At 43.6% G+C, this 12,681-nt stretch overlaps 1 long non-coding RNA gene across 2 annotated transcripts; it reads right to left on the bottom strand.

The window, feature by feature from the left end:
- Positions 1–11,562: 11,562 nt before the first annotated feature.
- LOC133393516 (uncharacterized) lies at positions 11,563–12,438 on the bottom strand. 2 transcript variants are annotated; one of them, XR_009766226.1, is made up of 3 exons: positions 12,065–12,438; positions 11,903–11,968; positions 11,563–11,824 (listed from the first exon to the last, which is right to left on the bottom strand). It is a non-coding gene; the product is annotated as an uncharacterized LOC133393516 (long non-coding RNA). The 2 variants fall into 2 exon arrangements; XR_009766225.1 differs by having other exon boundaries at positions 11,563–11,968.
- Positions 12,439–12,681: the final 243 nt, after the last annotated feature.

Genomic DNA, 12,681 nt, shown 5'->3' with positions numbered 1-12,681 from the left:
TTATCGCACGTGCTGTCAAACGCTTTTTCGTATAATATTGCGATTATTTGGATAATTTTAATAATGTAACGACTATGAAAAATTAAGTTGAGATTGTTCCTACAAAACACCACGCATTTAGTTTGACAGATAAAATCGGATGCGGCGTCCGACGAAATCACAAATTTTTGATTCCGTCGTACGACGAAATCGCACGTCCGACGTTATCTGTCAAATCTCATATAAAATTTTGACAGGCCTTCCGATAAAATGGCATCCAATGGAGCACAGACACGGGCCTAACTCGAGGGGATCGTAACTCGGGGCACGCCTGTATGTTAAAAAGTAAAGGTGACAGAAAGCTGCCTTGGGGTATATATGCTTGATGTACTGTTTAAAATATGTACTTTGTTTTAGCGATCTTAAGTGAATGAATTTACTTATATTGATTAAGTAGTTCGGAAAATTTAGTTTGATGTGTTTGGAAAGTAAACCTTGATTCCAGATGGAGTCAAATGCTTTCTCAGTACAGTCAAACGTCGATTATACGGGCAGCTGACCTGACGGTTGCCGGTTATTCAATTTGCACGGATAATGGTCCAAGAAATGTCAAATTCATATACAAATTACAAAATCTAATGAATATTAGTAGAATATTATTTAATCAATAACTATAGGTTTAATAACTGTTCATGAACAAAAATGAATTCCGAAAATACCATTAGACACTACAGAGCTGCACAAAAATTTGGTTGCCCTCTTGGCTATCGCTGCAAATGTTCGCTGTACGCTTGAACAGCTATCACATTTATGCGCACGGTTAAACTGCCCGCCGGTTAATCCGTCCCCGGATAATCGACGTTCTACTGTATCTAGAAGAGATCTGCTCGATTTTGTTGTGTGGGACGCAAAGCGATCGAAAACTCAGCGTCTCCCGCTGCGCAAAGCGATCGAAAACTTCTCAGCCTCTCGCTCAATGTAGCTAGAGAGCAAGAACCAATAATGATAAAGCAAGGTGAAGGGATGGGAGTAGAGGAAGGAGGAGAGAAAGAGAACGTGGGTGTGAAGTATTTTTCTGCCATTATCATTTTTGCGCCAACACGGTCGCGTGCCAGAGCCTTTTTGTCAGAAAGAGATAAACACATACAACGCGCACTCTTGAACGAACGTAAAAGCTTCAATTGATGAAGAGGTTCGATCGGTTCTTCGGACGTTTCTGTTCGTTTTCACGATCGGTTTCGGAGGAAAGCGAGTTAGAAAGTGAGCTAAAAAACTGCTCGAATTTGTTGTGCGGGATTGAGCGAAACGCTGAGTTTTCGATCGCTTTGCGCAGCGGGAAGCTTCGATTTCAAGCATGCATGTCGCGCGACATTTTGTCAAGCGGGTTTTACCGGGCCTTCTTGTCTCTATTAACCGTAGAGTTGGCAACCAGATTTACACACGTAAGTTGGCAACTGGCATACCCGGATATTCCACACGTTTTGATGCAAAAAATTAACGATTTTCATAGGTAAACAATGCTTTCTATATTTTAATGCTGTAAGCAAGTAATGCCGACCATATATTCTCTTCTATTTCATTTATTCATTAAGTTTTTTCATTTTATTATAAACAAAACGGTCAAATTGAAATTTGGAATCGCTTGAATTTGACTCGAAAATAACCACAATACGAAAAGAGGAAGAAGAGAAACGTCATTCTCCATACAAAATGTATGGAATACCCGGGTATGCTGGTTGCCAACTTACATGGTAAAGTTTAAAAAAAATCAAAATAAAATACTTACAGGCTGTTTAAAATTACAACTACGACGATTCGCAGATACGACGATTTTAATTTTGACAGTTTAAAGTTGTCATTGAGAAGAATTTGATATATTTTTTAAATTTCTGTGCTGATAACCGTTACAAACACATTTCCAAAGATTCCACAACTACGCGATCTTGAATGTCTATATCGTGTAAACGGGTTATGGAGTGAAATTAATACATTATCAAACATTATTTTGAATAAAATACACGATTTCATAGATTCCGACTCTTCAATTTCAAGTTATAAACTTTATATTCACAGATATTCGACATACGACTATTTCGACTTACGCCTTGCTTTTGGACAGTTTTTTGGTCCCAAATACAGTCGTATCTCGGGGGACACCTGTACAGTCTGTTCCCGAGTTACACGGTTCTCGACTTACGCGGATTCGGAGATACGCGGTTTTCTAAATTTGACAGATTAAATGTCAAATTAGTACAATTTGCTTCAATTTCGGTATAAATTGCATTTTTACTAACAAATTGAAACCGCTTAAAAGCCAGTATTTAGGTAAAAAAACCTGAAATTCGACTTACGCGGATATTCGAGTTACGCGGATTCGTCGGGAACGCACAAACCGCGTAACTCGGGAACAGACTGTATTTGAACGTTTTTCCGTGGTCTTCCACGACGTAAGTGTAAAGTTTTCCAATAAGTAGTCCAAAGATAGGTGGCTTACTTTAGGTGCTACTGTGTAGCATATCCGCTAATTAGAACTTATTGTAAACCACACTATCAGCTATAGACACATTGTAACACACTTCGGAAAGCCAATTCACACTATTGCAACACATTCATTATATTACATCAGCAAATCAATCCACACCATAGCAACATACCCAGACCATACCGTCTATAGAAAAAACCATTGAGACACATTTATGGAAAACAACCGAAACGCGCAACATAAGCAATTCAAGCGTTTCTGCAGCAAAGTGGACAAACAGAGAACGCATAGCAACTTATTGCTAAAAGCGCAGTGTAGGCAAAGATCGACGAACGCACCCGTTCTTTAGCTAGAACAGTTTATACTTTCCAGAATGTTCGTAAAAACACTAAAAACGCAGCATACGCACATAATGACAGACACCTCACTCCAATACAATGTTTTAATTGCACCTCATATCAATAACCATTAATAAGGACAAAAACACATTCCAAAACCAAATGTACGAAACTTATTGAGTATAAATAAAACCAATTCCGACCGTGGCAAGTCAGATTCGTTCGGACTGTCAGGATAGGACTATGCCCATCCAACACCTATCGACTTCTCATTTAAAGAGTTTAGTTAAGTCCCCCTACCCAAGGTAAGGCCTCTAAACTCCAACGTTTCCAGTAAGAGAAACCTCCTAAAGGTTTCTATGATCGCCTGGACGATCAAGTGTCGAAAAGTCCGCTTCGAACAAAGTATTATTCTACTTCGATACATGTCAACGAAACACTGACCTACCGCGATAAGATGTCCGAGTTGGCGATAGTACCACGGGATTCCTCGATGCAACAAGAAATAAAAATAGGAAAACTAGACTGGATGGTTCCATTAGTGAGTCAGATTCAGGTACTATTCAGGTCCCGAAATATAGAAGGGAGAAGTATCAGGGCTCAGAATCAGGATCTGTTCCATGACTGACATGAAATTTTATCAGTTCAACGATCAGTATGGGATTCAGTTCCAGTACCGCAAGGTATATGTTGCAGGATCTGCATTAGGTCAGGATCAGTTCCAGGACCGTTATGGGCTCAGTGTAAGATCTGGTGTGGGTTCGGGATCAATTCCAAGGCCGGTATGCTTTTTGGAGCCGTTTTGCCGGTATATATACAATTTCAGTGCCGGTAGGCTATCAATAGTTGTGCAATTTGTAGGTGTACAGATGTGCTTTAATATATTTAAAATGTCAGGAAGGTACATTTATAAATATTATAACTCATAACAATTAGAATATGTTTTATCTTCACAATCACAACCATTTTTACCATAAAATTTACGACAAAAGATATATTTTTTTAACGACTTCGTTGTACCTATAATGGTGGTATGGTTCCTGAAGTCGTTGTATTGTGTTACTATCAGTGTTGTTAATTGTCGACATTTTTTTATGATATTCGCAGTAAGCGGGTGTCAAAATCATTTTTTGATCATGATATTCATGGTTACCATGACACGACTTTCCAAAAGCGACAATCATTTGTGCATTAACAATCAATGCTTTTGCGATGACATGATTGCAAAAAATGTAGAATGAATGCCATTTGACATTTTTCAGTGAGAATCCAGAACTGCTTAATCGTGCGTTTACCGATACTAAGCCATTAGACCACTTGATATTTTCACTCAGTGAACCAGGAAAATGGTATTCTCTTACAGGAGTATAGAAATTCACGCGAAAACACGAAAAAAGGACCCATTTTCGATGAAGATCTAGTTCACTTGAGGTACGGCAAAATCAAAAGGTCAAATGATTGTAGCAGAAAAAATATCATCATGTCAAATGATATTTTTTTCCATGATTGTCGAATGAATGCGTGGATCTAGAATGCGATGCTTCAAAAAGTATCATTTTGAAAAATTTTATGTCGACGACTATCACCGTTCGCAACACTGGTTACTATAGTGTTGGAAACCAAAGATACCTCAAAAACTGTGAACAGTCTGTTCCCGAGTTACGCGGTTTGTGCGTTCCCGACGAATCCGCGTAACTCGAATATCCGCGTATGTCGAATTTCAGGTTTTTTACCTAAATACTATTGATTACTCAGAGTTTCTGGTTTAATTCAGTACTTTTAAACACTTTATCATTTATTTGATATGATTCGTGCAGAAAATTCTAATATTTCTGGCTTTTGAGCGGTTTCAATTTGTTAGCAAAAATGCAATTTATACGGAACTTGAAGCAAATTGTACTAATATGTCATTTAATCTGTCCAATTTAGAAAACTGCGTATCTCCGAATCCGCGTAAGTCAAGAACCGTGTAACTCGGGAATAGACTGTATAATATACATGAAACTTAATTTTAAAACTGTTTTCTTATAAATAGTAAGAATCACATCCATAATATTGATTTCTTACATAATTTGACCGTAAAAATGTATACTAAAAAACTGTATTGAGACTGACGTCTACCCAAGCCAGGAAGAGCGTGCTTGATTCGAAGCCGATTTTTGACTCAGTTGGATATGCGAATTTTGGCCTTTGTTTGGTAAACTACTAACAGGAAACTCATTTCTGTTATGGGTCAACCTGATGGTCCCATAGATCGCCACCGACGACACTCATCGGGCGTAGATCGAAGTGTGTGTGCGATCTATCGGGAAGTCAGCGAACGTGCACTCGGCACGATGCGAGAGTGCCGATCGGGAGAAGAGAAAGATATGGCGCGCGCTTGAGCAAGGTCGTGAAACAAAGTGGTAGCAAATTGTTTACAAGTAAGTATAAATAAACAAGGACTTTCCAATCACATCGTTTTAAAGGAAGTAACGCGTTAACGTTTCTTTAGCGTTCTTCGAAAGAAAACGAAAATATAACAGTAGCGACGAGTTGAAAAAAACAAATAAGACTTTTTTCAGTGCAGTGAAGTTAGTACGAAAGGCATTGTTAAAGTGTTCGCGTGTGAAGTGCATCCTTATCCGGAAAAGAGAGACAATTTCATCGAAGCGGCATTAAAATGTTTAATCCTGAAGGCGATGCCGAGATCGAAGAGCAACGACGTTTGTCTCTGAACGGTGCAAGGGCTCTGAACCCGGGCTTTGTTCAGCCAACGCAAAGTGCACCGATGCAACCAGCACAACCGCCATCGCAAAATCCCGTTGCTTCATCGGCACAATCAGGACTGGTCATGAACGGCTCTGAAACGGGAATGTTTTTGCAAATGCTGAATCTTATGCAGCAGCAAATGCAGCAGCAGCAGCAACAGCTATCTCAGCAGCAACAAATGATGGCACACATGATGCAACAAACACCACACACGACAGCGCAGCCCCAACAACAAGCCCAGCAGGCTCAACAGTATGTACAGCAGCCCGCAGCGCCAAGGAATCCAGAGCTGATTATAGATGCTTTGGCAGGAAGCATTAACAAGTTTCGGTTCGAGGCAGAATCCGGCGTGACGTTCCCTGCATGGTATGCACGTTACGAGGATTTGTTCGTGCAAGACGCCTCCCGACTAGAGGATTCAGCGAAAGTGCGGCTGCTCATTCGCAAATTGGGCACAGCGGAACACGCGCGGTACTGCAACTTCATCCTTCCCCGTGTTCCCCGCGACCTCACGTTCGACGATACAGTTAGCAAACTGAAGGCCCTATTTGGAAGCGCGGAGTACCTGCTTAGCAAGCGATGCAAGTGTTTGCAAATTATGAAGGCGCATAACGAAGACCTGATGACATTCGCATGTCGGGTTAATCGCGCTTGTGTTGATTTCCAAATCAGCGCTATGACCGAGGAGCAGTTCAAATGCTTAATGCTTGTTTGTGGGTTGAGAGGGGAAGGAGATGCTGAAATCCGCACACGGCTTCTTGCTCGCATCGAGGACAAGACAGACCTTACGCTGGAGCAGCTTTCTGCCGAAGCTCAGCGCATCAAAAGCTTGAAGGTGAACAGCGCGATGATAGCCACCGAGGGAAACGAGCGAGTTTTCGCTATGCGCGGTGACTACAAGCAGCGGTACACGCAGCAGACACAACGCAGCTTCAGCAACCAGCAACATCCTCAGCAAGCATACCGAAACGCACCAGCAGCGAAACCACCGGGTCCATGCTGGTTATGCGGCGATCATCATTGGATACGAGATTGTTCCTACCGGTCGCATAAGTGCGAGGATTGTGGCAAGTATGGGCACCGCGAAGGGCATTGTAACACTGCAGGGCGAAAGAAAAGAAAAAATAATTTCTACAAGCGCTCTTCAGTAGCGACAAGGGTAGTTTCCCTTAATATTTTTAGCGTACAACAAAACCGAAAATACGTGACTATCCACATTGGGCAGAAATCGGCCAGGTTACAGCTCGACACTGGCTCGGACATTACGATCATAGGACGAAAGACCTGGAAACAGCTCGGCATGCCAACTCTATCTCCAGCGCAAGTGCACGCGAAAACGGCAACTGGTGCACACATTCAGCTGGATGGCGAATTTGAAGCAAATATTATGATTAACGGAAGGACTGAAACGGCGATAATAAGAGTTATTCCATCCGATTTGCAGCTATTAGGAGCCGATCTAATCGATATTTTTTTCGCTTGCAGCCATGCCGATGAACCAGTTTTACAACAGAATAGAGAGCGATTCTGCAAAATGGGAGAAGCGATTTCCAGCTGTTTTCCACGGTACAGGTTTATGCACAAAGGCCAACATAAAGCTGCAATTGAAGGAAAATGTCCGTCCTATTTTCTGTCCGAAGCGTCCCGTAGCTTACGCTATGCAGGCAACAGTCGAGAAAGAGCTAGATAGGCTACAAGCTCTCAAAGTCATTACGCCAGTTGACTATTCCGAGTGGGCCGCGCCGATTGTCGTCGTTAGAAAGGGGAACGGTAGTATTCGCATTTGTGGGGACTACTCCACCGGACTGAATTCGGTTCTTCGGTCATACGAATACCCATTACCGCTCCCAGACGATATTTGTGCTAAGCTAGCTCAATGCACATTCTTTAGCATAATCGACCTTTCAGACGCCTTTTTACAGGTCAAAATTGATGCCAGATACCGACCCTTGCTAACCATAAATACACATCGCGGCTTATATTATTACAATCGCCTGCCGCCCGGCATCAAAATAGCTCCTGCAGCATTCCAGCAACTAAAAGACACCATGCTTGCAGGACTAAAAGGAACAACCGGATATATGGACGAAGTAATCGTTGGTGGCAAAACGGAACGCGAGCACGATGAAAATCTGCTGAATCTATTCCGCCGAATACAGGAATTCGGATTCACTATCCGTGCAGACAAATGTGCGTTCAAAATGCAGCAGATAGAGTATCTGGGTTTCATCGTCGATAGTCGTGGCCTTAGACCAAACCGAGCAAAAATCGACATAATTCAGAAGCTGCCAACACCAACAAATATCAGCGAGGTAAATTCATTTCTAGGCGCGATCAACTACTATGGAAAGTTCGTTTCGAAAATGCGCGACCTACGATACCCGCTAGATATGCTATTGAAAGACGAGAGCAAATTTTTATGGACTCGGGAATGTGATCGAGCCTTCAGCAAATTTAAGGAAATTCTCTCCTTCGATTTACTGCTGACACATTATGACCCGAACGCTGAAATTGTGGTATCTGCAGATGCATCAGCAGTTGGACTTGGTGCAACAATTAGCCATAAATACGCCGATGGCTCGATAAAGGTTGTACAACATGCATCAAGGTCGCTAACGCAAGCCGAAACAAGGTACAGCCAAATAGACCGCGAAGGTTTTGCCATTATTTTTGCAATCACTAAGTTCCACAAGGTTGCTGTACATGCAACCTCATATAGGACATGCTGTATGGTCGTCATTTTTGCCTGCAGACAGACCACCGTCCACTAGTGAGAATCTTCGGCAGTAAAAAAGGTATTCCGGTTTACACGGCAAACAGGCTGCAACGATTCGCGCTGACCTTGCAGCTGTATGACTTCAGCATCGAGTATGTTCCCACTACTAAGTTCGGTAATGCCGACATACTATCGAGACTGATAAGGGAACATGCCAAACCGGAACCGGAGTACATCATAGCCAACGCTGAACTCGAGGAGGATGTAAGTTTTGTAGCAACAAATTCTATTAATGCATTTCCTCTTAATTTTAGAGACGTTGCGAGAGCTACAAATACTGACGCAGTTTTGAAGAAGGTTCACCAGTACGTCATGGAAGGTTGGCCTCGAAACCTGAGCTACGGTGTAGACCTGGCACGCTTTTTCAATCGAAGCGAAGCCCTTTCTTCGGTTCGAGGATGCATTTTGCTCGGGGAGAGGGTAGTGATCCCTACCAGATTACGCGAGAAATGTCTGAAGCAGCTACACGAAGGCCACCCCGGGATGCAAAGGATGAAGGCACTTGCCCGGAGTTATGTATACTGGCCAAGCTTGGATGAGGACATTTCCGAGTGCATTAAGACTTGCCATGCATGTGCGGTAGTCGCAAAATCGCCTCCTCATGCGAAACCATTATCCTGGCCAGCCACTTAACAGCCCTGGGAAAGAATTCACATCGATTATGCAGGGCCCATTAACGGCGAATTTTATTTGGTGATAGTCGACGCAAATACTAAATGGCCAGAGGTTATAAAGGCAAATTCAACATCGACCGCTGGAACAATTGCTATTTTGAGAGGCGTATTTGCTCGTTTTGGGTTCCCCATTACACTCGTGAGCGATAACGGGCCGCAGTTTTCGAGTACTGCATTTACCGATTACTGTTGTAGCAAAGGCATACAACAAGCCCACCGTTTCATCCACAGTCGAATGGGCAAGCAGAACGTTTCGTCGACACCTTTAAACGGTCGGTCAAAAAGATAGAAGAAGGTGGAGCGTCCCATGGAGAAGCTCTCGATATTTTCCTCCAAGCGTACCGATCAACGCCCAACGCCGCTCTCGAAAACCATTGCTCACCTGCAGAGGCAATGTTTAATCGAAAAATAAGAACAGCGATGGAACTGCTGAAGCCTCCGCCGACCACTGAAACGCTGCCTGAGGAACATGGTCGGGGCTTCAAGAGTGGTGATTGTGTTTACGCGAAGTGGTATTCGCGCAACTCTTGGAAATGGGTTCCCGCGCAGGTTGTTCGCATGATGGGGAATGTGCTATATGAGGTTAAGACGGATGACGGCCGTATGCATCGCCGTCACGTAAACCAGCTGCGGAAACGGGACACCGGCAGTTCAGAGCAGTCAACCAATCTCGCAGCTCTTACGCAATTGCCGCTAGATCTGCTCATCGAAGGGCCAAGAGATGTCGTGCCAGTTGTGGACCCTACAGTGATATCCTCACCGCTCCTACCATCATCATCCGACGAGGTCCGTGGTATGACCTCCTCACCGCCGTTACCATCTCCACGACCAGTACCTGTCCAACGAAGAAGACGTCAGCAGCCGGTACAATCGCCACGCCGGTCCAACAGGTCCAGACGATTCCCGCGTAGGCTTGATGGGTACCTGCTGCAATAAGAAGGGGGAGATGTTATGGGCCAACCTGATGGTCCCGTAGATCGCCACCGAGGACACTCATCGGGCGTAGATCGAAGTGTGTGTGCGATCTATCGGGAGGTCAGCGAACGCGCGCTCGGCACGATGCGTGAGTGCCGATCGGGAGAAGAGAACCCAACAGTCAAAAGCCGAAGATTTTATATTGACCTTTCGTTTTTTCTATCTGTCTCTCGCTCTAATTTGAGTGATTTTCCCTTCGTGAGTATCCACGAGCTCCCTCGTGTGGTTGTTGTTGTTGGAAGTTGAAACCGAACCCCCTTCGTGCGCTGCCAAAATCAGCGAAGAACGAAATCGAGTGGCTCAAGCGAAAAAACGAAAAAAAAATGACGAACGAGTGTGCTGTGACAATAACACACACACGCACAAGGCGACACCCGAAATCTGGTGCGATACCGGCTTTCAGTGGAGCAAGTACACACATGCACACATTTGGCCACACCACGGTGATACAACACACAGCCACGCACTTGGCGATACACGGTGTGTGGTGCGGTGCGGCGGACGTTCAGAATTCAGTGGTGCAAATACACACATGCATACACTTGGCGACACACGCTCTGCTGTGCGGTGAGATTTGTGTTCTGTGTCCAGTGGTGCAAATATACACACACACGCACTTGGCTACACACGCAGTACGGCGCGGTTGGCTTGGCAGAAGCGCATACACACATTCACGCAGTAGGCTTTACTTTCAGTCCAGTGAGGTTGGTGCTTGTGTGGTGTTTCAGCGCTTGGTAGTCAGCGGATAAACCCCGTAAAAAATGGAGTTTTGTTTAATTTGAGGTAAGTAAAAGTGATTAAAATTATCAACCAACATCCCCCCTTCTAATTAATATCATTTTTTTTCATTTCATGCGTGTTTCACGGCGAACGGAGACAACAAAAACCTGTGGCTGTGTCGTAGTGTTGGAGCAGTGGCCCGTACAGTGCAGCGAGAAAAACCAGGAGCAACAGCGATGAGGAGCAGAAAGTGCTGTGCTGAATTTGTTTTTTTTTTCACTGTGCGAGTGTAAAAAGTGTTTTTTTTTTAAATTATGTGCGTTGATTTATAATTAAGTGCAGTGATTATTGTGCAAGTGTTGTGTTTTTTTTTTGTATTGTTGGTTCGATATTCAATAAATCGATTTAAGATAGTTTAATGGTGTGCACTGTATCATTTCGGAAAGAAATCCTGGCAAAAAAGGGGGAGGGGGCTAATTAAACGAAGGTTCGTGCAGACCCCCTTTCGGGTTTTGCTTCGGCTTCGGGTTTGCTTCGGCTTCGGGACCCGACGGATCGGTTGAATAATTTCGCCAACTCAGCTTCAAAGCCAGCTTCAATCTCAGCGGATCTCTGAGTGCTGGTGACCGGTGGGAAAGATATGGCGCGCGCTTGAGCAACCCAGATAGCAAAGCCGAAGGCCTTTGTATGGGAGCCATCGCGCTGATCAAGGCTCACTTTTTCGCGCGCATAAAGCAAAATGTGCGCGAAGGCGAAAAAAACCCGAAAGCGCTTCGTGTCCTCTCTCGTGTTTCTAGTTTTATTCTCTCTCGCATGTCATCACTCTCTCCCAGTTTTTCGGAATGAAATGAGAATTCACTCTCTTGATTTGGTTGCGGCAGTCTAGCTGCTTCACACTCTTTATTCTCTTCTTTTTGCAGTTCTCACAAGAGGATTCACACATGTGTTCTCACATACTTACATACACACACGGTGGTTGGAAGCTTGGTGCGGCTGTTTCCAATTCTGTCTTTTCTTCTTCCCTCTTCACACCGCGCTGGAGCCCGTGGTGGTGCGCGTGTTCAGCCTGCTTGGTTCAGGAAAAATGTCATCAGATTTGGCGCGCCTCAACCGCGGTGTTGTATGAAGGCTGTTGATGAAAATACACAATTAATAGACACGCTTTGTTAAAAAGATTACACTTCATTTAAAGATGTGACAAACTTACCTGTGTCACACACAGTGTCACACTTTTTAAGTAGTTTGAGGAACAGCTAGTGGTAGCAGCACACATCTGAAATTTGTAATGTGCAAAACATTGCATATTAGAATAATATTAGAATTAGAATAAATGTCACATAGCACTAGACACTTAGAAAAGGACACTTACCCAAACAATTAGATGATAAAAATTCGTCCTCCGAAGCAGAAAGAACACCGCGGATGGTGCAGTATGGAAAGTGTTTCACGCAGGAAAAATAGTTCACGCAGCACACAAACACACACTATCACACTATCACGGTTCAGAGCACACTGAAGTCGCTCTTTGGCTTGGATGGAAAAGAGCAAACACCCTGATGAGTGTGATGGAAGAAAATGACGTGTGTTCAACAGGGATGGGTAGAATCCAACACACGAAGTGTGCAGGAGAATTCTCTTCGTGTGGCAAGAGAGAATTGACTAACACCCTGATGAGCGAGAACGCAACAAACGTTGTGGAATGTAGAAACGGGATAGGAATAGTAAGCGAAGGCAGTTTGTGGACATGAGGGGGTTGAAACTGGGAGAAAAAAGCTTCGGTTGCTACTTGGGAAGGTCGTGAAACAAAGTAGTAGCAAATTGTTTACGAGTAAATATAAATAAACAAGGACTTTCCCACATCGTTTTAAAGGAAGTAACGCGTTAACGTTTCTTTAGCGTTCTTCAAAAGAAAACGAAAATATAACAACTTCTGTTGCTGATTTTCATGAAAACAATACAAAATGTTAACAATATTCCAGAAAAAAA

The sequence above is a fragment of the Anopheles gambiae genome, chromosome 3 (assembly GCF_943734735.2).
Source record: "Anopheles gambiae chromosome 3, idAnoGambNW_F1_1, whole genome shotgun sequence".
Taxonomy (NCBI): Eukaryota; Metazoa; Arthropoda; class Insecta; order Diptera; family Culicidae; genus Anopheles; species Anopheles gambiae.
The sequence above is the reverse complement of the archived record's forward strand: the minus strand, read 5'-3'. Positions and strand labels throughout refer to the sequence as shown.